At 41.8% G+C, this 25,739-nt stretch overlaps 1 long non-coding RNA gene across 6 annotated transcripts; it reads left to right on the top strand.

Annotated features, from left to right (window-relative positions):
• Positions 1 to 495: 495 nt before the first annotated feature.
• Positions 496 to 25,739, top strand: LOC146762439 (uncharacterized). Of its 6 annotated transcripts, XR_014936403.1 has the most exons (10): positions 496 to 1,052; positions 2,015 to 2,079; positions 2,734 to 2,759; positions 5,097 to 5,187; positions 5,500 to 5,576; positions 8,212 to 10,975; positions 14,351 to 14,543; positions 15,367 to 22,594; positions 23,667 to 23,758; positions 24,321 to 25,739. It is a non-coding gene; the product is annotated as an uncharacterized LOC146762439 (long non-coding RNA). The 6 variants fall into 6 exon arrangements; XR_014936391.1 differs by having other exon boundaries at positions 496 to 2,079; XR_014936404.1 differs by lacking the exons at positions 496 to 1,052; positions 2,015 to 2,079; positions 2,734 to 2,759; positions 5,097 to 5,187 and having other exon boundaries at positions 5,194 to 5,576; positions 8,712 to 10,975.

The following is a 25,739-nucleotide window of genomic DNA, read 5'->3' on the forward strand; positions in this document are numbered from 1 at the left end:
TGTAATGCAGCAAAACAGTACCAGACTCCTGAAGGCCTTGGGGGCATAGCTTTTGTTGCAGGACATATTTTTTTGCCAACAGAAGGTGCTAAAGTTCCACCTTATCTCTTGCCTGGGGAGGCTCTGCATACTCTAATGCAGTCATGTGTTCTGATGCTGAAAACAGCACTGCTGAGTGTATGATTAATTTTGCTTTGTTTTCAAATCAAGTCATTGCTTGCACTTCTCACCCTATTCTTCCACATGCAGTCTGCCCATCCTGCTGGGTATGTCCTCACCCAGTTCCCATCCTGCTGCTGATGTCCTTATCCCGTCCCCATGGGAAGAATCTCTGCCTCATTGCCCTGGATTTAGGCCAGAAGAACCAGGGGTACGGCAGCTACTATTTTAGGATCATTGTGTGCAACCTTCAGTTTACATTATTCCTAGGAGTTGTCCAACCTCCAGGTGTGGTTTGCTGCTTCTCCCATTGCCAGTGCTGGTGTCTACTAGGGTGAGCAGGGTCAAATGCAGTGCAGTCATCTACTTGAAAGCTGACTTAACAAAACAAACAAACAAACAAAACAAACAAATAAACCAGCCCCAAACCACTTGAAATAAACAACTGCAAAATATCTGCAAGAACAATTCCTGGTTTAGCTTGTGCCTGGACTGATAGAAGAGGTGAAGCTGCAGCACTGACCAGCAAAGGATGATACTGAACCTAGAGCCCAGGCAGGGCTTTGTATGGTAAAAGATTTGGGAATACTTGGGTCAGCAAGATGTTGAAGCCACTATTAAAAATGAAAAGCAACTCCATCTGCAAATACTTCTTCATGGGGTTTTTTCCTTGATATTACAAATCTGCCAGAACTTCTTGCAGACCTGAAATTTGTGCTGCCTCTGGAGCACCTGCATGCCTCCCAAGTTCTGCAGCTGTGAATGAAACATTCCTCAGCACCCTTTCAGATAAGAAATGCTTGCAGTTAGGCAGCAATGTGCAGTTGTCGCCACTAGCAATGACACCCCATCTTCTTTCTCTGTACTTGAACTCCTGAAGATCTCCTGTCTTTGTGAGTATTGGCAGCTTCTTCAGTTGTTCCTTTAACAATTGCCTCACAGGAGCCAGTAGCAACTTCAGAAGAATCAGTTGTTTTATACTCATAAAAATAAGATGCTTCTTCCACATACAGAGAAATACCTGCTTTTATTTGCCTGCAAAGATGTTAGATCAAGTGATTATTATAACTCACTTCTAATTGATTTCCTGGTGGTGGTGCTCTAAGGCCTTCACAGTGTCTCTGGTTTTAACAATGTTGGTTACGTATTTATGCACCTGTTCCAGGCTTTCTATTAAATGAACCCTCAGCAAATTTTAAGGCCTTCTTTTAATGTAGTGACGCCAAGTTTCACTTTGCAGCATTTTTTTTTAAGAATTCTTTTAACAGTTCCAAGAGGATTTATTACAGGGTGATTAAACTGTAGAAAACTAATGCTCGATTGAACATGCTGAACAACATTCCAAAGCACTTAAACTCCTAAAAGTCAATCTGAGCCCCATAGGCTGGTATCACCACTGTATGGGGGCCAGGTGGAGAAAACACAGATATTGTTCTTGGCGTGACATGCTCAACAATTGCATTATTTAACAAGGCTCTTTATGAACAGAGGGAATAACAGTCCAGAACTGATGTGTGGTTGAGGTAATGATGTGGGACCAAGGGTTTGTAGGATTGCAGAAGGCATCATCGGCTGGAATCAGACTTTCAGAGCCCAGGGAATAACTTTAATTGCTCCTGTTCTTTTGCAGTCCTGCTTTTTTTTTTCTTTTTCTATTTTTTTCTTTCTTTTCTTTTTTTTTTTTTTTGTGTGTGTGTTGAAGTCTGTTGTCTGATGTATTGAGTCCTAGACACAGTTTCCATTCAAAGTATCTTTCCAAAATTACTTTTACATCTAGCTTACAAATAGGCGCGCTAGAGAAGGCTGACCTGGATCACATCCATCTGTTCTTAATAAGCTTTGATTTTCATTCCAGATGCTTTACTGCAGTGTCAAAGGACCCATTAATCAGTGTGCCAGAGCTCAACCTGTAGATACTTGGCAAGTGTCTGCATATGATATTCTAACCACTGGAGGAAGCTATGTCTTTACTCATTCCCAAAGAGAAGTATTATTTCACTGTGTGTTCTCTGAATCATTTTTCTTGGGCTGTATCTTCAGCTCTGGACTCCTAAAAATTCTCCTTCAAAATTATTTTCCCTTTATTAAATCCAAAGGAGATGTTAGAAGTTACGTTGGTCTCTGCTTTCTTTAACATTTTGTGCACTCTTTCATGCTTGCATTCTGTAAATCATAGTCATAGAATGGCTTGGGTTGGAAGGGACCTTAAAGTCCACCCTGCCCCAACCTCCTGCCATGGGCAGGGCTGCCACCCAGCAGCTCAGGCTGCCCAGGGCCCCATCCAACCTGGCCTTGAGTGCCTCCAAGGATGGGGCACCACAGCTTCTCTGGGCAGCTGTGCCAGTGCCTCACCCCTAGGACAGGTGATCTTTATTATCTTTATCTCTTAGTGGGATTGAGGGCACCCTCAGAAAGTTTGTAGATGACCCCAAGCTGAGCGGTGCAGTTGATACAACAGAAGGAAGAGATGCCATCCAATGGAACAGATGCATCCAATACACAAAACTGTACACTACTAATCAAACCTAAACTTTTGAATGACACTATCAAATATGTATTTTTTTTTTCCACCAGGATCTCCTCCAGTCTCTGCTCTTTGAGTAAGTCCATTTTTTTTCTCCTCAGCTTCCGTTTCTTCTGGCTCCTGTTAACGTGTATAGCATCTGAATGATTACCTGTATTTGAAGCAATACTAACAATAGTAACAATATAAAAAGATACAGCAAAACCTTCATAACATAGCAGCTAGAAAGGTGATTAGCAGGTCTCTTCTCTACCTAAATGCTCTCACCCCAGATAAAAAAACAAAAACAAAACAGTCAGAATTCTATAATGATGCTAACTGTGAATTTATTGTGATTGTGAAGCTGCTGCTTATCATAGAATGGCTTGGATTGAAAGAGACCTCAAAGATCATCTAATTTCCTCTACAGCAGGCAGGGTTGCCAACCTCTAGATAACACTGAAAGGCCCCTCTAGAAAGTATTTTTGGGGGAAACATCTCCTTTCAGTAGACAGCATAGGGACATGGATTTGTAATTGAGTGATTCCTACATTTGCAAAGGTTTGTTGAGCTCTGGGAGAATCAGAAATATTGATTTCTACAGTTGAAACATTGATAAGAGCCAAATAATATTATTGCCAACTACCTGGCATCAGGCATCTGTTCGTATGATGTGCTGGCATGTAAGCAGTAGAAAATGGCTTGTTTGGGTTCAAGCATGGGGCTCTCAAAGTAGAAAATAAAAAGCCTTTTAGAACTTGTTCTCTTCTGTGAGGATTTGGAAAGCAGACTATTTTCTGGGCTGTGAAGTGATGACAGCAGTCCAGGAATTCCTGCTGAGTCTGGACTTATCCCTCAAGACTTCTTTTAAGCAACCTGCCAGAAGCTGATCCTTTCCTTCTCCCTTGAGTGGTTGTTTTCTTTTTTATTTTTATTTTATTTTTATTTTTATTTTTTTTTATTTTTTTTATTTTTTTATTTAAATCAGTTCTGAATTTTTCTGTTATTTCTGACTCTCATTCATTCATGCTGGGTGATTCTCTATAGTGGACCAAGTATGGGAAGCAGGTAAAATCCATGGTAGACAGGCCACCCAGCTCAAAGTCCTAGCCCCTACCAGAGGAAAAAGTGCTCAGATTATTACTTGCTGTCTGATGGGATCAAAAGACCCTGCGGTGGGTCCCTAGGTGATGGTGCCCACCTGCGCTTGGTGGCAGTAGCAGGCTGTGAGGGGCTGGGGAAGGTGGTAAGCTGCCAGAAGCTGCTCTGCCTCCTTTGTTGCTTCATCTGCTGCCTCTGTGGCCCGTGGTTATTTCTATATATGAAAACAAGCCAGGGTGCATTCTTCCTTCAGTCGTTATTCCATCAGCTTTCAAACCTATGTAAACTTTTGGTATCCTCGACGTCTTGTGGTAAATATTCAGAACTGAACCATGAGCCGCTTGAAGGGGGATCTCCTTTTCCATGCTTTGAAACTAGATGATCTTTGAGGTCCTTTCAACCCAGGCTGTTCTATGATTCTATGACTTTGGTGCCTGAGTGAAAGAACAATGAGGGCATGTTTCATGGAGTTCTAAGCAGCCACTCTTAGTGCAGTAAGGAGAAAGAAGTTAAACGTAAAACAGAGAAAACTGAAGCGGTTTGGATAATAATTGAAACTGGAGGTGGCATCGGCCTAAATAGTCATTTAAGAGTGACTTCTCTGTCTATATATTATACTGTGTTATATGAAAGCTCAGAGGCACAACTCAAGCTGACTGCACTGTTTATGAATTTCTGTGGCTTACATACGGATGGAGGCTTGATGGGAGGAAGTGCTTTGCACTAGTGGAAAGCAGAAACGATGAAGGTGGTTTAAGCAGAGCCAGGATCCACAGAGGATGACTGCATAGTTTTGTGAAGCCTTTTCTGTGGTTAAGATTGTGATGTAAATGCACTGAAGAGCATGATGTGTATTGCTCAACTTGGTTGATACACTGAGTGAGGCACAATCAAAAAGATCTCCGCAGACTTCCCAAAACTTGAACAGGCAATGCTTAAATACCTTCGAGTGTTTCCATTGTGCTGTTACAGGAGGTTGGAGAGGAGCGGGGCTCTTCCTTCAGCACCTCAAGATGATCCAGATTAGTGATGCCCAGGTCTTGATGGGTTTGGGGACAGACCCTATTTGAAGGAAAGAAAAGGTGAAAATGGGTGATTACAATAATCAACTCTTTAGCCAGCTGCTACAATGAGAAAGATCTGTGCAGATGCCTTCTGAGTGACAGTTTAGTGCCTGAAGCAGAAATGACAGGGAGCAGAGCAGGGACTTGATTCAGGGGAGCGTGAGCAATGCTAATCTTGCTGCATTGCACAATGACATGGGCTCTCCTGGGCAGTGTTTCCAGATGGCAAAGGTCTCCTCTCTCATTCTTTATGTGTCTTCTCTTTCAAGAAATTGTCCAGAGAAATAATCACACTGAGATAAAAATCTGCAGAAGTGTGAGTGCTGCAGCCAGTGACAGTGAGAACCAGGACAAGAGAGGGTATGTAATGTTAGCTTGTTATTTTCCTGCCCATGGAAGACAGTGTCTGCTCATTGAGTCCTCTCCTGCTTCATTATGGCTCAAAGGTCTGTTGAATTTGTTTTGTGATTCATCTTTCTGCAGTGCATCACCATAGAATATACAGAACATCTCTACTGGAATCTTGTGTTAGTAAGGAAGAAAAGCTATAGTAAATTCAAGAGATGTTTTTTTCTGATGTATTCTGAAAGATAGTTTACATCTCATGACCAGGAAACTGTTTCATAGAAGTCCCTTAAGTCTGGTAATCTTTTTAAAACTTGTTTTAAACAGGCAATCAGATGTTGCAGACACACGTCATGTTTCCTTCAGAATGGGATCATTCAGTGCTGCCTGAAATAGGATATGAGGTATATAACTTTTCACATCTGTTCGCTCCTTTGGGAAAACAAATAGTTTTCTTGTGCTTGTGTTGAGCAAATCTAAAAGACATGCCCAAGTCCAGGTGCTGGCTTTGTTAGTTTTCAGTCTGCAAATATGTCACTTCTAAATGTTTTGTGACAAGAGGGACAAGGAAGGCAGTGCAGCAGATTTTCCCAAAGGACACAGGTTTCATTAAGACTGTCCATTTATCATAGGTCAGTGCACAGAAATGTTGCTTCATCCATTGTGCTTTTGGTTTGACCTAGATGACAGCTGATGGTCTGCAGTTTGAGCTTCAGTGCTCTCTATTCACAGAGCTGTTTCTTCTTTAAAACTCAGTCACACTCTAGAGTTTCAAGTCAAAGCATGTGCTTTAGGAGGATCATCTAGGAGGAGCTTGCTTAGGAGTGCAGATGCTCTCTGGGCAGAACAAACATGCTCTACAGAAAGCAGTAACTCTTTCGTATTACAGACAAGTCTTTGGAGTAGGAGCTTAGTGTACACTGGGACAGGAGTGAGAGGAGGGAAGGATTCTAAATAAAAGAATGCTTCAGAAAATCCCAGCCTGTGATTTCACCTGTGTTGTTGGGTTGTGGATAAGTCTTCTGGGAAAGGTTAGGGAGGTGTAGCTGAAATAGTTGTAACATATTGGTCTCTGTTGCCTTAACATTTTTCAGCTGGTAGAAGTGAACCATGCTGATGGCAAAAACACAGAAATCAAAGACTTATTTCAGCAGACAGCAAAAATTATTGCATCCTTAGACTGTAGAGGATTCAGAATCTCAGAGGTCTGAACTGTTGTGGGTATGTGAGTATTCCTTGCGAGTGAACTGCTCCCTTTCTCTGTTTTATGATGGAGGAATAACCCAATACATAAATGGGGAGGGAGGGTGCTGGAAAGGTTAAGGTCCCATGGAGTTAGACCTAGAATTTAAATGATTTTTTAAATTACTGTTTGAAAAACCAACCAATTTAAAATTGTTTAATTATGAGATGGGTTTTATAAGTCTGGGTTCTAGATTTCGGGTTCATATGAATCTTGTTTTGTAAGCTATTTTCAAGCCATTCCATTCTATTTCCTTTCTTAGGTATAAACATTCTGAGGCATTATGATCTTGGGTTGTATGTAACCTCCCTACTGGGAGAACAACATGGGGATGTATTTTCTTTACTGTTTGGCTTCTTACAAAGACAATGTTCCCATTCAAAACGGAGAAGGCCAGAGCTGCATTTTCACACAAAATCTGAGATGTTGATTGACCACAGCCATAGCAGAGAGTGAACTGTTTCCGCAGGATGTGGGAAACCTGTGCTTAATTCTAAACTTGAACTGAACCTGAGGCTCCCTGTTTTGGGTACCTGACCTTATTGTCTCACAAATGGAGCATGAGATAAAGGTCACTGGGATTTGAGTGTAGTAACCAGAGTTGCCAACCTGAGACTTGGGTTTTCCAGTAATTAACAGCACTAAAACCAGATGTTCTTGAAAAACAAAAAAGAAGTGGCAGTTCCAGTAGGCATTAGCATTTCTTGCCAATTCAGCAAAAACATCTAGTCAGAACTCAGATAGAGAGAACTCTTTGTCCTGTAGGTGTAACATTTCCTTGTGGTAAGCATTTCTGTGACTGAACAGAGCCTGAGAAAGCAGTAGCTGAGTTTAATTTAATGAGCAGTGAGGGAATGGACATAATTGGCTGAATGAATGTTACCCCTCTGATAGGAAGAGGAACTGAAAACTTGTCAGTGTAACTAAAGAAGTGACCACTTCAGTTGTTCTCTTAGGATAGACATACAGAATTTATACACAGGATGGTCTGCTTAGTAGCCAGTGTTTTCTTAGAAAAATTGAAACTTGAGACCAAAACTTAGTGTTCACTCTCTCAGGAATTAAGAGTTCAAGGTTGCAGAGGAATAGAAATAGTGCTCTGGTTGGCTTGTGATCTTTTGTCTTTACCCCTGTATGAGGTCTGAAGTGCAGCTATTTGCGAAATATTAGAAACTCAGTTTTCTTGTTTTGTACCTCTTCACCCTCATCAAGACAACCTCATATTTCTAAAATATCTCCTGTTATGCTACAAGTATTTCTTTTTAAAATATCATCCAAGTTTACTATGAATATTTCTGTTTGTACACAGTACATAGATTATTCTTAGCTCCAGCACAGAATCTTCTTGGTTCTTCTGCTGGTCTCGTGAGAAAGACTTATACAGTTTTCTTAGGGTGAAGGCTGGAGAAGGGAAAAGCGTGACTGGCCATGATCTGCTCAGATCAGATCTAACACCACAAAAGAAACAGATGTTCCCTGGTCTGCATACCCTCTTTCCTTTTTTTAGCAGAGCCTTGCAAAAGCAATGCTGAACAGACAGTGCTGTGGGCATTTGTCTTACCTGCCTTCTGTTGGTATGTTGGAAACCACCATGCAGTTTGTTTTCAGGTGAAAGGCTTTGTCGTGTGTTTCATCATGCAGTGGAGGACAGGTCATGTAGTTATACAATTTTTTTTCTTTTGTTCCATCTCCCACGCTATTTGGATTTGGGTGGTAAAGGCAAAAAGCCCATAAAAACAAGAAGTACTTGTGCATGGCATATATGTATGCTAACCATCTGACGTGTTTTTCTGTAGGCAAAAGAGCATATGAAAGAAGCCTGAGACAGGGGTGTGTGAGTGGCTTCTGTTTCATGGGATGAGTCCATCCCACGTGATGGACATCTGCATGCAAAATTTCAACTGGAGGATTTGTGGCATTTATGAGACAATGTATGGCAAAGGTACAAGCACATGGGCTGGACTTGCATCAGAACTCTTGGAGTGTTTCTAGAGCTGAAGGAAGAGCACAGCACAAGCTGCACTTCCTACTGTGTGGGCCTGATTCTATTTGCTCAGACCTTTTATAACCAGTGAACCAGCAAAATACAGCAGTCAAAGCTGCTGGATCAGCCTTATGTATTGATGCTTTAAAATAAACCAATGTGGAAACACCTGGCAAGGATGTGTTTAGAGCTACCTGGGGGAAAAATTAGAACAAGGCACGTGTTGAGTTGTTGGCTGCCAGAGTACTGACAGCAGATGTTTGTTCCTTTGGTTTAAATGTTTTCCTATCTGTAGCTTTTTCTCATCCCTAGGAAAATTATTTGCCAGAGATGCTGGTTACTGTCATCAATACTGCCCATCCAGCACAGGCTGCCGTTCCATGTTCATTGCTTAAACTCTTGGGAAAAAATCTACCTGGCCTTCCACTCAAACCTGGGATTTTAAGCAGACATTGGAATAGCTGTGTAGCGGATTGAAAAAGCCCTTCCATCTTTGTCATCTTCAGGAAGCGCCAGATTTACCCTGCCTGTGTTTTGGAGTATACGTGCTCACCCCAGTATGAATCCTTCAAGTGGTAACAGTGCCTCATACCTTGTCTAAAAATGACACTTGAACCACAGATATACATCTATATTTTAACTCTGTGTTGCATGTAAGTACCTTGCAGCTGACTTTCAGCCACGCTGCAGTTTTGTTTCAAGTTGCAAGAGAGAAACAACAACAATGGCAACTTATGGAAAGGCCGGGTCCTCCATGACTGTTGTTGTCCTCCTAAACAGTCTGGTGGCAGTTAGATTGTAATAAATAATATAATCATGACAATGTGATGATGATTTGGATGTAAATGTGATGTAGATTTAAGTGTGCATAATGATTAATTTATGGAACTAATTGCTTCCATGTATAATATGGTACATATCTGGATATCATTTGGGACATACTTGGGGAAATGAATACAGAAAATTGAGGAAATGGAGTACTAAAAAGGCGTGTTTGAGGAGTGACTCTTCAGAGTTGTTTTTCCATAGAGCGAAGATCATCAGCATCATGTCAGTGTAGGAAAAGTAGACAATGGGCTCCAAGCTGTTTTTGTCCTGTGGTTTGGCTGCTTTGAGTTTTGTGGCAAGAAAAGGCCTTTAGATCATATCCTAATGGAGAGTTACATCATGTTTCCTTATTTCTCTACTGGTCTCATTTGGTTATCTTGCACTAAGAGTCAGAAGCGTTCCAGTTCAAACAGAAGAAAAATGTCCTGGGTAACAGCAAAGCACATGTTTTGTTGGTCTTCCTCAGCTTGCCTTAATCATTGCTAACGCTGGAGTAGACAACATGCTGAACATCTAGTGAAGGGACGTGTCTTCATGTAACACCTCTCATAGAATGGATAGCTGCTAGAGACTATACTGAAGTTCAGTCATACCACAAAACAAAACAACAGTAATTTCATGCTCCCCTAGAAAGAGCTAAGTTGTTATTTTGAGCTGTTTGTGCCCTCCCGGACTGTGGGCTGGGCTGGTCTCTCTCTGAGGGGATTACGCAACCTCCCAAAACTTGGAGGAGGCCCCTAAAAGGTTCCTTGGATTCACACCAGAATGTCATAGTGGATTTCTACCATCTGTTTCCACATAGGTCTACAGGAGCATGCTGAGTGCCTGGCCCTCGTGTGCTGATGGCAGCACCTTTAGATATTAAACTTGGGCTGGGAGGAGGTGGAGTGGTGATGCCATTTCACACAGCTGCTGCTCAGTTTTTGCTCTTATTGAGGGAAGAGCAATCTCGCACTTGCTCACATGGGGATTGATCTTTCCCACAGATCAGCTGGAAGCAACCCCTTTGAGTTCTGACCTGGTGCCAGCCCTTTCTCTCAGATGTCCTTAGTGGGCCCCTGTGGGATGGGATGAGGGTTCTGCAGCAGGCTGTTAAGGGAGCTGAGGGTTCAGGGTGTTGAGGGTGCTTTGAATGATCTCCTCTTGTGAGAATTCTGTCTTCTGTCCTTGCCCAGAACTGCGTGTTGGAAATGCCTGAGAGCTTGTGGTGTCATCCCAGCCGTCTGTGGGGAGATACCATGAGAAGGAGTCCTGCAGCTTCTGTCAGTGGGAAATCCCTCCCTGGGGGCTGTGGGAAATCAATGGGAACCCCATAATGAACACTGGGGATGCGGTTTGCTTTGTTTCCCAATCAAGTCATTGTCAGCGTTTCTCAATCCATTCTTCCACACTGAGTCTGCCCATCCCACTGGTGACGCCGTACCTTGAACATCGTTCTCCTGTCACCACAGGGAAACTTCCTATACTGCTGCAGAACTTCCCTGGGTTTAGGTTGGGAGAACGAGAGGTCATGTTAGCTACTGGAGCCAGATCACTACCATGCCATGGCATTCCCACTGAGGAAGCCTGGAGTGAGCTGAATAATGGGGGGTGGTAGCGTCCCACTGGAGCTGCAGAGCAGGGCTTGCAAAAGTGACTGGTGTGTCAAAGGGCCTTTGCATAGCCACCCCCTTTCCACCGTGCAGACTGAACTTGGTGGTGGCTGTTTGAGATTATGTTTTGCAGCCTGGCACTTCTCCATGTGACTGGCAAGTATCCAGTGATATGTGCTGTGACAGGGATGGACACAGATTGTTCTGACATCCCAACTTGCAGCTTTACATCTGTAGGAAATCTCATAAATAAATTCACCTTTGGAGTGAGTTGCTGCATTTGGTTTATATCCACTTTCTTAGCCTTTTGTGGGGAATTGGAGGATTTTACCAAAAGCTGAAGGTTTTCATAAGCAAACTAGTGATCTCATCAGGAGCTTCATGAACCCAGTGGATGTGGTTATAGTTAGCTATGGATAAGCACAGGTCAACAAAACCAGAAGATAAAAAGATGCATTTGAAGGGGTGACATATCCAGTTAGCGCTAAGACTTTTCTTTTGATTCTCTTTTTCTTTCTCAAATCCAGGTTTGTTCTGGCTCTCTCAGGCCACTAGTACTGCTAGGTGTCATTGTGATTTGCTGGGATGTGTTTTTTGTTGAGTGTTTATCAAATCTCATATTCCTTATCCCTGAAGAGTTCCTGTCTGGTTAGTGAAATCTATCTGAATTAATTCCACTGATAAGACTGGGGTATGAATTTCCTCTCTGTGTTACAATCTGAACCACAAGTTTCTGGCTTGGGAGTGGAGGTGCACATGTGTGTGTGTGTGGGGGGGGGGTGTCTGAGATGGACTCTTGCCATCACTGGGCACAAATATTTCCTCTATAATGCAGAATACCCCAAAGGGTTTCAAATGAACTGCATCCTGTCTCTATCTACACACAGACACCGGGGTCTGCCACTATGCTTTTTGCATTTTTACATTTCCAATTTGCTGTTTAAAAAAAGACACAGTACATCAACTGGTTTACAGCAGAGCAAACACTGTTTGTTAAATCATATGCAGGTAAACAGCTCATTTCCTTCCTGCTGTATTGTTAAACCTCATAACCCAAAATCTTATTTCAGGTTTTTTGGAGGTTGGAGGTAGGTTCCTATTTTTTAATGTCAAAAAAATGCTGTTGCTTAGAGCATTTTGTATTTTTTAATGCTTGCAGGTTTCTTTGCTAACAAATGCTGGTAAACTGAATATAATGCATTTTCTTGCTGTTTGCAGCACATCTTCCTCAACTGCAAAGCAGGCTTTCATGTCAGGGGTTTCACAAAATGAAAGCACTCTGTCCCTTTGGATAGTAGAGTTCAAAGGGAAAATCACCCTAGAACAGTGCTATAAATTCATTCTTATATTTTGATTCTGTTACCACATGATAAGGGACTGTCCACTGATACGCAGTAGGAAATGAAGGAGATGATGGACATTGAGCTGTGCAGAGGAATTCCTCCTGGCCATAATCAGCACAGCTGGTTACAGTGTATTTACTGGAAGAAATTTTGGCGTCTGCCAAGTAGATGAAGTTGATGTCTAGGCATCCAGAAAGCCCCATGTGGCTTAAACTGAATACTTATTTAGTCACCCCTCAAACAAACAAATGGTATCCCTACATACTAGGAACAGAGTCTGATAAATGTAGCTATTTTCATTGCATGAGATTCATAACTCTTATGGGAAGCAATGGTTTTTGCTTCCTGCAGGCCTAGATAAGAGTTCATAGGAAGTGCTTCAACATAGTATTGGTGACTGTAGTCTGTTCTGACAGAAGGAAGCAATGGCTAATTAATACTGAATCAAAAGATGGTTATGGAAGATCTGCTGACAATCATGTAGTTTTCTCATGCACCAACATCTGTTTTCTCCAGTTGGTCCAAGCCTTCCCATTTCTGTATTAATACTTGGATTGAGTCAGTCTAAGTGTGTTGCATAAAACTTTGCCCAGTGAGTTTTCTAACACAGTTACATAACTGTGGTTAGCAAATAGCTTCAGTATATTTTTCTTTAAAAATCATTATGTTCCAGTATGGCAGGAAGATTTTCTCTCTAGTGTTTGAAGGAAATGCTGTTGAGACATGCTAAGAGCTGACTACTACATCGGTGTGGAGGTCAGAGTGACAGCTGGAGGAGGACCGAGTTTCTTTGGGTAAAATCACAGATGTTATATGGGAAGAGGGGACAGGAGTGTTTAAGGAGGGATGAAAATGAAAGTTTGGTTTTGAGTTAGAAACCAGAGGAAGAGCTGAGTCTAAGGGCAAGTCTAGGGCTGTAGTTCTGAACAGGTAGTCAACCAGAAAGCCACACCTCAGTAAGGCAGGCAATATCCCTTAATGATGCATTGTGCTCACACCAGGCTGGGGTATTTCACCTAATCAGTGACTCACAAAATGAACTTCTTGTCTGTGCTGTATTCTCCTTGCAGATTTGCATGACTTTCTGCAGAACTCTGCAGCTTCCATAGATGAGGTGCCAATCTGTCTGCAGGTATTCAATGGTTTGAAAGGGAAAGAAAGATTGCTTTGAACCTAAGTATTAAACATTAGTTCTAGCTTTATAACAGCTGTTTCTGTCATTGCTTTCCTGTCTCTGGCCTCAAAATAGCAAAAGGTTAGTGCCCACCTAGAGCTGTGGGCATCCACTGCCTTACAACCAGCAGCTCAGGTTACGCTTGTCTCCTCAAAAACTGTTAGAGCTACCAAATGCAATGCTTTCAATCTACCTCTGGCCATGGGAAGAGTTTTCCAAGTTCTATGGACTGTGAGAGACCCCTGTAATCCTAAGGGAGCTGACACCCCTTTTGGAAGCTGGTATGCAAAATGTTGACCAGTCAACTGCTGCCATTTAGGACCTTCATAACTAATGCTGCTTAAAACATCCCAGCTAGAAAAGCTATTGATGTGATAACTAGGAAAGAACTCTGTCAATACCTTAATATAAGTTGTAGTCTATTCAGCCCTGAGTTCACAGTTGAGAAAAATGTGACTCAAGAGCCCTCAATTGGCTGACAAATAATACACACTGCTAGAAGTAGGGGAGCCAGGCTGGATTCCAAGATATGGCAACAGATGGGTCAGGTGGATGGACTTCCCAATCAGTCCAGCTGGCGAGTGGAACTCTGGTCAAGGGTGAAGATAGCATGAGAGCAGGAGCCACGAATCACCCAGGCTGCCATCTGGGTAAATAAAGGCTGTTGTAAAATGCACAGACAACCCACCAAAAACTTTGAAATATTTGTAAAAAGAATGAAGGTACTTGAGGAACCAAGCAAGGCAGAATGAGAAAGAAAAAAAAAACCAGCAGTCTTCACATGGTTTTCAAGGTAAATTTTTCAGTCTTCACCTTCCTTTACTTTGTATGATAGAGTTCTATTGCAAATCCAGGTGATTAACGTTTCCTGGTACTAAAACACAGGTGTTGAGATGGCCATCTCTGGTAGCAACAGTATGAAATATTCTTTGAAGAAAAAGGCTGGATCTGGAAAAATTGAAATTTACAGAAGAAAATTTTGTATTTTCAACAACTTCTTTCCTCCTTCCCTAGCTTTCAAGAAACAAGAAACCCAATGTTGAAAAGCCAAATTTGAAAAGAAAAACAAATATACTGTGTCTGGAAATCAGAAACCATAAACATTTATCTGCAGTGTGACTTGAAACTTAATATTCCCATCTGGTCCCCATCAAAGGTTCTTGGGAACAACAGCTACATAAGAGTGAGCTGGACTCTGAAGACTGAGGTACGTCAGGCACATTTATTCCTCTGTCATTGTGGTGCTTTTGTCTGTTCTGTACAAATTTGCTTTGCCATCAAATGAGGACCCCTCAAATGGATGTATTATAGTATGAGGAAAACCCACCGTCTGTTTCCCAGTAGGTGCAGCGACTGTATAGACAAAAGCACCTACTAAAAGTTAAACAAGAAAATCTCAATGTCAATATTTAGACTCTGGATAATGAAACTCCTTCAAACACATGAGAGTATGCTAAATACTCCTTCGATACCTCAAATATACCCAAAGAATATCCAAGCTCTTTTTCAAAGTGCACCCCTACCTCTCTGTACTGTTGTTCAGATTTATGCATTGTTCAGAATGATTGAATATTGCCTGGAGCAGAGGCTGGGATTTGTTTAACCAGTGTGCAGGGTTAAAACCAATCTCAAATCCTTTTATAACAGCTCTGGGATCTGATCATGCTTAACTTTCTTTGGTACATGCATTTAGTTTTATTTGTTTATTTATTTTCTGGTAGGTTTCTCTGTAATTGATGTAACTTATTCCTTTCTTGTACAGGGTACAAATGCATCTTTTTATGCAACTTTTTCTGCAGCATCCTTATTTATCAGAAGGAAAAGAAAGGACATGTTAACATATATTCATTTGTGGGTTGTTTTGTTTTTTTTTTAATCAAAAGACATTTGCATTACAAATGAAGTATCAAATTGCTTTAGTTTCATAGTAGCATACACAAACATGCAGAATTCCTCAAAACTGATCCTGATTGGACAAAATACCTTTCATCTAATGAAATCAATCTTTTTTTCTTTCTTTCTCATTCTAGCAGCAGAATGTTTAACAACATGCAAGCCTGAATGAGTGCCGTACACAGACACTACTGATGAGATTACTTCTATTCCCCCCTCATCGGTCCTCGTGTTCGCATTGTTTGGAGGGGTGAGCAGATGACAGCACACAGGAAGACCCCCATTTATTGTGATTGGGGATTACCACCTGGTTTTCTGCTTCCATTAGAAACTGAGCCTTAATAATAGAAGGGTGTGTGTGTGTGCTCAGAGCAAAAAACAGCACAGTGTTTCTTCTCCAGCTGAGCAGGTCTCTAATTTATTTATTTTTTATTTTAAGTATTTTCAAATACTTCATTCCTTCTAAGAGAACCTACGTTCTTTGCCTTATTAATTGCTCTTATTTTTTCAAAGCTGAGTGAGAACATATCTTGTGGCTTAGGTCACGCTCAATAGGATTGTATTTACTAATGCTCCTGGCAAACAAATTAGTGAGTGCCCATTTACAGAATGAATTAATGAGGATTCCCAGTTCACTATACAGTTATTGAGCTAGTGGCTATGTTTGGTTTTCTTTTATACGCTCAAGGTTCACAGAAGTGATGCTGCTGATCTTTAGTCTTCTTTGTGTTATTGAAACAATGTTCTGGTCACTTTGCTAACAACTCTTTTCAGCTGCTTGGCAACACGAGTCCATCAAACAGCTGGTACCTTTGGAGTGCACTGAAAGCTCCGTAGTTCATGCTTGATGCCCATATACACTGTAGTTCCTACTTATCCTTCTGGTCTCAGTGTGCCTTAAAAATAGATATCTTTATATTTCAAAAAGACTAGCCTGTCATGCACTTCGGTGTATTTAAAACGTCATGGGCATGCTTTGAATTTTACTACCTTAGCACTCTGTAGTTTCTTTTCTTTTAGCTCTGAACATTAAAATCAGATCCTTCTTTTGCTTCCCTCCCTCCCACCGTGTTTTTAATTTCAATATTTCCCGACTGTTAAAAATACTGATTTTGTTCCACTGATTCTGAAATAGTGCATCCAGCAGTAGGTACTTTTTTTCCTGAGTGCCTGAATGTGAATGCTCATGAAGCTGTGCACGTGTACGGTTTGCCTGTGAGTACACCGTAGTGAGGACTTTCACTTTAGCCAAATGAAACCAGAGCAGCTTTGATTTGGTTTCATTACTGAAAAACACATTGTTACAAATGACATTTCAGTGTGAATGAACCTGAGAGCATTTGGGAACTCGGAATAAATCTTAAGATAAGGAGATAAGACAGAATACAAAGGTTAACTCATCTCTTTGAAAACCTAGAAGGAAGGGACTGGAGCATGTAATTACATGGAGTGAGGCTACTTGTATGTATTTTGCAAACACACTTAATGTCTTACATTTCCCCATTTGAATAAATGAGTATCCGAAGATGAATAAGGGATCAGTTATATCCACTTCATCTCCTAATTTTGGAAGCTGAAAGTTTGTTTACTGCTTGGGGACACAGAAGGAGTATTTTCCATCCAGGGTCCTCCCTTTGCTCTTCCATCTTTCCCAGAAAATGTTGGGATTCCCAGAAGAAACTCATAATTGTGGAGCAGCTCTCACAATGCAGCCATCTGCCTGCAGCTGATTTTCTTGGTCAGAGGCTGTTCTGTGCAGGGGCTCTCTTTGCAGACATGCCCATCTACTGCAGTCTGGTGGAGCAGGAGAGGCTACTGGACAAAACACAGCAAAGATCTGAATCGTCATCCAACAGCCCTTTGCTTTGGGGCAGGCAGTGGGGCCTTGCAGGTATGTTTGGAAGGGAAACCCCTAGCTAATCGTTATTAGGGAAGCTGATTGAGGAAGGCTGCTTGCTCCCATACATCTTTGTGTTGTTCCTACCCTGGACAGAAACCTCCCCACCCTCTCTCCTGCCATTCAGTTACCTCGGTGTCTCCCCCATGTCTCTGCAGCCACATGCTTGTTTCCTGGAAGCAGGAGTGTGTTCCGTAGAAATAGATTAAGACAAAGCAGTCAGCAGTAATTGCAAAATAACCCTGCTCTGGAATCAGGCAAGCTGCCAAAGAGCATTTATGGAAACAAAAAAGTAAAAACGTAGGAGAATCAGTACTCCCAAACAAACAGCTTCCTTTCAAAGTCAGAGTCCGGTGCAGCCACCATTTCTCTCTTTCTCACTCTTCCTCAGCAGGCCTGAGATGTCAAATGCATGATACCCTTTTGGTGTTAGCATTGTCATTGTCAGTGGCAAGACTGTGAGGCGGTGCAGGTCTGAAATTTTCTGTGCTATGTTTGGGTCATTAAATTGTCTTCTCTGGGTCTGCCCTGCTAGATGAAAGGGAAGGTGGTGTTATCAGGAGGTGCTGCCTGCTGGAGCACAGAGTGCCCTCTGAATGGCAGGACCTTGGCTCTACCAAACAGCCCCACGCCCTCAGAACAGAAAACTCAATGTTCTGTATTCTTATGGCTTGGAACAAGCAGATATTTCATCACAAACTGTACATTTCTAAATGGATCTGTCTTGCACAACATCACTATGCATTCAGCAATTCACTCTAATTATCACTTTATGACATTTTGCATCTGCTTCTGTTAAGGCAGTGAAGTTACTGTATATTTTCTTTGAGTTGTTTCATTTTAAAGTAAATTGTTTCTGTGTCTGGCTGTCAACAGCTGCATTTCTCATTTTATGCATTTAATGTATGCTCATTTTCTGCAGTGTGTCCTAATACTGTAGCTTAGCTTCTAACTTGAGACCACAGAACTCTTTCAATTAGGCTCACAGATCATCTGCTCTTCAAGGTTTTTACTCAGACTTGTGGAATTTAATCTTGATTAACAAATAATGAATCTTAACCCCTGGTAAAAGCGTTGCAGCTGTTAGAGGATCTTCAGAGGATTTTTTCAGCGTGCCCAAGAGCTTTGCAGCCAGGAGAACTGGTACCTGTGGGTGACATATAGGGCTCCTGAGAGTCAGCTGGTGTCACCCTGTCTATCCTTTACCCCCAGACACTCATGTCAGCAGCCAACCTCAGGCAGGACCAGCAGGTCTAAATATGGGACATACTCAGTGAGGTAAATGGGGATTCAAACTCAACGGGCTCACTTTGCTTCTTAGCACAGCATGAAAAGCCATATCATGTTAACAAAATAACGAAAGACCCAAGAAAGCTTAGAATAAGATTATGATATTTTTAAAGGCAGCATTCTTGTGAGCTTATTTTCATAATTCCAAATAAGATGCATTTTTTTTCTGTGATGTGTTTTGGTCATTTTTGAAATATCACTGTTGGTATTCAGTGCATAAACTACTGCCTAATGCTCCCTGTTATAATATTTGCTGAAAATAGTTGACCAGAAAGTTTCTGATGTTGATAGTTTCTTAGTTTCTTTCTTTCCATGGTTCGTCAGCTCACTTTCTTAAGTGTGAACTGGTGATCTCTTGTTTATTTTTCTCTCTAAGTTGTAACTATGGTAATTTAACCTGGCCCTGGATGCTGTTGTACAGTGCTGCAAACCTGAGCAGGCTGGCATCCTTTGACAGTGATGTGCAGTGACTCAGCTGCTAAATGACTGAGCATTCCTCTATGCTCTGCGTCACTCTTTTGCTGCTTTAACAACATTCAAGGCAGTAATTAATAATTAGCCATATGTTGATATCTGGTTGCTATCAAATAACCTGACAGACTGCTGACAACAGCAGCAACTTGCTTTACCAACCAGCACCTGTACAATATGCAGAAAGGCTTGCACTAAGCACCAGTAATGCGTAAAGTAATTTTCAGTACCAAGGAGGACATGGGCACCTCAGTTTTAAAATCTGGGCTTGTTAAAATATTGTTTTGAGACCAGGAACCAGCACATGCATATGTTGTCCTATCAAAGAGATGTGAAGCTGTGAATGACTGCAGGGGTGACAAGGCATGCCGGTCCCTGAATGGTGTTGTGTCAGGGGAGCTGTGCTGACTTGCACCCATGGTGAGATGCGGGTTGAGCCCTGTGGGCTGCTGGTTAGAAGAAAGGCTTAATTCATGCTTTTTCTTCCTCGAAGGGAGCAAGAGAAAGAAACACAAGTGAAATGCAGCAAAAACTGTTGTGAAACAAGCCGTTGCTGTTCTCTGAAAAACAACTGGGTGAGGAATTGTTTTTTAAGATCTTTTCAGAGCAGCAGCATGGTCACCAGCTCTGTTCCTCTGTGGTGGTTGCTGCCCCAGGAACACTGAGGACTGGAATCAGCTGCCTTCTTAGAAGAGGACGTGGTGCTGACCATGTGCCACAAAACATGGCTGCTGTACAAAACCACAAGCTATTTCCCACTCAGAAGCAAAATACTTAATAGTAGCTGTTCTTGCAGTAATTGGAAAAGTTATTCCAATTCCCATTTTTCTGGAAAAAATATCCCTGCTTGCAACTTGTCTTCTTGAAGAGCAGTTTGGAAATCAGGCCAGCTGATCCGACAAAAGCTCAGAAGCCATTGGAATGAAACTTAATCTTTGCTCAGCTGGAGTCAGAACAACGTGGTCTGTTATTGAGTGCTAGTTGGCGAAAAATTAAATTATACCAATTATTCTAATTTATTATATTACGGTTGAGATTTTATTGTCAAATTTTATTTCAAAGACCTCTCCGTCACTGATGGTACTAAGTGAAACACTTGGATGTGTTAAGGTCGACATGAGAAATGTTATGAACTGGTGTGACTGGACAAGAAACAAAAGGAGATATTGCACCTGTAGTCATGGTGTAAATTAAGCTGCGTCTAATTAAAATGCTTTTCCTACAGTGCAAGAACAGATCCACTGTCATCTGAAGTCTTAATATTGTCAGCAAAAGAAGTGGAAAAATAAGTGTGTCTATTGTGTATTTCTGGGAAATTACCAGTATTACCTATAAGAAACTCCACATTCTCCCGTAAAAGTGAGGCCTCTTCTGCTCTAGGGGCAAGAAGCAAGAGCAGGAAGAGATATTTCTGGTCAAAACCTTGCAGTCTAAAGGAGTCTCCTTGTACAAATCTGCAGCAGACTTGTGTTACTGCAGCAGTGAAGCTTGACAGATGTTATCTGGCCAGATCATCCATTCTCTCTGCCTTCTCTGCTGTGAAGTTGTACTTTGGTGCTTCCTTTGCCAATGTGCATGAGCAGGAGCCCTGTGGAAGGATGGGAAGCACTGACCCGATGTCACTGTTCGCTGTATAGGCAATGCAGGAGATCCCTAACCTAGATGTTTACAAAGACAAGTCTCCACAGGCTTGTAATGGGTTGGGATGAACCAGACAAAGGTGTAACATGGCAGCCAAAGTGTTTTTCAGCAGCATTTTCTTACAAACCAGCAGTGGACACAGTTGTCTGAAAGCATTGAGGATCTTCGCCTGTACTGACTTTGAGCAGAAAATATTGCAAAAAGGGGAGCTGGAAGAAAGACGGATGGAGTCCAGAGGAGGCAAAGCGGCAAGCTTCTTTACTTTCTCTTATAGACAGTATCTACTTCCTTTTATGGATAACATCTGTTTCCTCTTATGGCTGAGAAACATCAGCTTGAGTAAAAACATCATCTTGAGTAACTGTCCTGGTTGAAAAACACTGGTTTAAGTAATTCACTGAGGAGGAGGCATGAACACCAAAGATCCTCACTGAAAACTCCTGGACCTTCTAGAACACCTGGCTGTGCAGATGTGAGGGGACTGCAACCCCAAGTGTGGTCTTGGACCAGCTGGACTATGTAATGGTGAGCAGGCACATTTACCTCTGTTGACATACCCCCCCATGGATCAAGACCCCTGACCCAAGACAATGCTGGATCCAAGGAGTGGCTAAATCTCTCTTTTCTCTCTCTTCTACAATTTCATCTCTATTTTCTTGTACTCCCTTTTCTTTGGTAGCTGTTGCCTGATTTTGCCATAAAGTAGTTGGAAATAGGGAAATAACACTTGCACCAAGGTATTCTTATTTGTAACTCTGTCCTAGTTTCATCTGGGGCAGAACTGTTTTTCTTCAGAGTGTCTGTTACGATTCCATCTTTTGGTTTTAGGAGAAAAACAATGCTGATAACACACCAATGTTTCTAATTGTTGCTGAGCAGTGTTGTACAAAGCCAAGGCCATTCCACTTTCTCAGCTGCTACTAGCAAAGGGCTGAGAGAGCCCAAGGAGCTGGGAGGAGACAGAATCAGAACAAATGATTTTAACTAGTGAAAGGAATATTCTGTACCATATGATATGATGCAGAGGGAGAGTCTTGAAGGGGGTTGGGAATCCATCTCCCTCTCTTCCACTTCTTGGAGGCTAGCTGGGTATTGGTCAGTTGGAGGTGAGCAATTGCTTTTTTGCTTTCTGATTCTTTCCTTCATCCCACTGAGAAGGACAGGGTGTGAGTGAATGACAGAATGGTGCTTAGCTACCTGACAGGTTAAATCACAGCAAATGCTTGACTGTTGTTAGAAAGTTATCCAGTTTTGCCTCAAAGTTGTTGGTTATTGTTATAAAGCTCAGTAAACTGCCTTGTATTTTTTCTGAAGCATTGTTCTGTTTTTCTGAGACACCATCACTCCAGCAGCCCTGCTGAGCAGGGAGTACCCAGAGTTGGGGATTCCGAATATTCACCTCTCCCACAAGCCACTGAATGGGGCATGAGAACAGTCAAGGCTTGATTTACACTAATGCTTATTCCAGAGGTGCACTCACATTTGAGGAAGTTTGGTTCGTGGATACAAACAGCTGGTAGAGTAATCAAGCTGACTGGAGGGGCAACTGCAGTGCACAGCACTTGTTGTCCGAGCTTGTTGGGTTCTAGAGGGTGCCTGCGATCTCAGATGTGAAAACGAACATTTGTTTGGTGTCCAATTGAAAGGTTAAGTTCAGCTGACCAACCAAACTCATCCATCAATAGAAAACAACTGATAAAGTTTCCTATGGTTCTTAGCAGCAGCGCTGACAAATTTCACCACAGAGAACAGTTCTGTTGATTTTGGCAGTGTTCTTTGACCATCGAGAAAGTAGTTATTGCAGTCATTTTTAATACTGATTTATTTTAGGGTTGTTACTCTAATATTTTGAAGCCCAGTAGTTAAGATAGTGGGAAAAGCATGGGAGTGCGCTTCTTGCAACTGGACGAACTGTGTAGAACTTCACTGTATTGCTCGTAACTGACTCTGAGGTTGTTACTGCAGGTGCCTGAGCATACAGTTCCAGCGGTTTCTTGCAATAGCATCAGAAAAAAAAATTATAAATGAAAGTCAGGAAGCAATAACTGAATATCAAATAGCCTTAGGTAAGGTCACAAAAATAATTTGGAACATACAGAGTTGCGGACTTCAGGTTTTCTTATATGTATGCATCTATATATATATGTATTCTTTTATATTTATACGTAGGACATTGAAAGTAATGCCTCCTATTTATTTCCATAGAAATAACAGATACAATGTATGTATGTATCATAGAAAGCCACTAAATGAGATCATACCATGCTAATATAAATTCTGCAAGAAAATGGAGGAATTTCTGTCCTCATATTTTGCAAAAATGTTTTTGTTAGACTGCTGCATCATATCTTTAAAAGTGACTTTTATTCTGAACGTGCCAAAACCCATTAACTTTTCACGAGGCTTTTTGAAACAGGATTTAAGCTTTTCAGTCCAATTGCAACATATTTTATTTGAATGCACATGCTGAAACATAAAATGATGAAAACAATTATTCCTGGAAGGTATTAAAAGGTTGATCCATATGCATAAATTAAATTAGGGCTCTGGCAAAGGTGCATTACGAGCAAACAGATGCAGTATAAACATCATTCCTTCGTACTCCTCTAGCATCTACTGCCAAGGGCCTCTAACTATTTTAAGTCTCTTCAGTCTGTTGCTGTGAGATAGCCTGCCTGTACTCAATTACACAAGTACTGGGAGGTTAAAAAAATCATTCAGAGTGCAAAAGTGAGTGCTTGTGAAAGTCAGAAAAAGAAGGTCAGCACAGAAGACAGTGAAGGCTGCAGGAGCTGTAGTCCCGGGGACTGGCTGTTCAAATGCATGAGCAACAAGGAGAAACCTTAGGGGAGCTTTACTGCCAAGAAGTCTAAAGGCATTTCAACAGCACATTTGTGGAGAATAATTTTGCAAAGACTTATAAACTGACCAAATTGGGAAGGTTTTCCTGGGATTAGCAAAAGATTCAGCCTTGCCATGAATACTACTTCTCTGCCAGACTTGATGCTCTGCTACAAAGCATACTTTTCCTAATGGAATAAATGTTACCAATGTTTCTTGGATATTAGTGTTGTTAAATAACAACAATAACCACACCAAAACAGCTCTCCAACATGGAAAATTTCTATATTTACACAGGGCAATGCTAACTGAAAATCAAGGTGTCAAAATAGGAGGAATGAGGCAACCCAGCAGTGGTCAGCATTACCTACCCACTATGATGTGGACATGTAAGTATGTATATACTGGAATAGGTTGCCCGAAGAAATGGTGGAATCCATGTAACTGGTGAAAGGACTGGAGTAGTTCTCCCCCTGATGCTGAATCCAGCAGTACCCACTTGCCTGCCTAAGCTTCTCCCTCACTGGGTACAGGGCTAGCTGTCCCAGGGCAGAGAACAGCATGGAAACCGTGCAGGGTCACCCAGCAGCAGGGACAGGCACACAGCATTCCCAATGTCTTTGGCATCTCTCTCTGTAGCACATCCTCCACATATAATGGAATCATTAAGGTTGGAAAGACCTCTAAGATCATCTAGTCGAATTGCCAATGCCCCCTCATGCCCACTAACCACATTCCTCGGTGCCACATCCACATGTTTCTTGAACACTTCTAGGGACAGTGACTGCACCACTTCCCTGGGCAGCCTGTTCCAATACCTTACCAAAAATAATTGTTTCCTAATAATCAATCTGAACCTCCCCTGGTACAACTTAAGGCCATTACCTCTTGTCCTATTGCTGTTAGCTGGGAGAAGAGGCCGACCCTCGCCTTGTGACCACCTCTTTTCAGGTAAGAATCATGTCCAGAGTGCTAACTGCATGAAGAAGAAGCAGGGTGCTTGGAAACCATATGAAGCCATAAACTGAACCAACAAGGAATGAGGCAAGAGAAAAACATGGACAGCCTAAGTAGTGGGTGGACCATGTGCTCTGCAAATCTGGACTGGCATAAACTAAAGCAAACAAAGAAAGCTGTGGAAAGTTAAATGTTTTTGATTTTCAAAATACAACTCTTCTACTTCTTTGTTTTATTTTGAAACAATTTCCCCTTAAGGAATGTTCTTTCATTTTAATTTGCAGAAGGCTGAAAACTCATCTGATTAAATTTTTTTTTCCTTTTGCTGGAAATGATTTATTTTTATTATTTGGCTAGCCTGAAGTGATCTCTCATATTCATCAAACTCAGTATAACTTTCCCTCACCATTTCAGGGCATGACCCAGCCTAATATCTAATTGGCGTTTAGAATGAAATTTCTCCAATAGGCAAATTTTCCCGTAGCTGTTCCCTTTCATTATTTTTGCTGGATGACCTGATCTGATCTAACTGGTGGTTTGTGTACTTTGGGAGCGTAGGCATCCTGCTTTCTCAAGTGCTCAGGCTGTGCCCTCAGATGACACAAAGTAGAAATGGTGTCCAACTCGAGCTGCTCATCACCAAAACATGCTGGAAGCAACCAGGTGAGTCACTGAGACCGGATCTCCAGTACGGGCTGGCAACATCTGCCACAGATGTTTAGTTCAAAGGACCTGGTAGACCGCATATGCCAAGTGGCTCAAAAATCTTCCCAAGGGCCTCATGAGAACCTGGAGGTCTGTGGCAAAAGACCCAGCCCAGCAGCTGCTGTGTGTTATTTGAGGGCAACACGAGGGAATAAGGGCACCAGGATGGCTGAGTCTGTGTTAGACAGAGGAAGAGGCATAGACTGAATGGCAGCAGGGGAAGATTTGGTTTAGACCTCGGAAAAACATTTTGTACCAACTCAGCCCTGCTGCAGATTGCTGAGATTCTCCAAAATCTTGCATTTGCTAATATTTCTTAGAAACTCGTGGGGATCAGTGAGTGTTAGTGTTGCAGAAGTGGCTTCTGTAGGACAATGACATTTATGTTGTTATTGGTCCAGGCAGGCACTGCTGTTGAATGCAGACCTGAGACACTTGCCAGGGGCATTACAGTGTTTGGCTATCCTGACACCAGCAAAATAAATCACTCAGAGTTAGCAATCCATTTGTGTGTGTGGCTGGGAACAGGAAAAGGAGCTAGTAAATAAGACTGGATATGTTATGGCTAGCTGTCTTTTGTTCTATTTGATTACTTGAGCAGATAGATGGCTGCTTACTTTAGGCTATTAGGCATGTTTGGTATACATATGGATTCATGGACTTTGTTATCTGATTTAAAAAAAAATAAATTGTTAAGATTACACTGTG

The sequence above is a fragment of the Coturnix japonica genome, chromosome 1 (genome assembly GCF_054131305.1).
Source record: "Coturnix japonica strain WE chromosome 1, WE-NBRP24, whole genome shotgun sequence".
Lineage (NCBI taxonomy): Eukaryota > Metazoa > Chordata > Aves > Galliformes > Phasianidae > Coturnix > Coturnix japonica.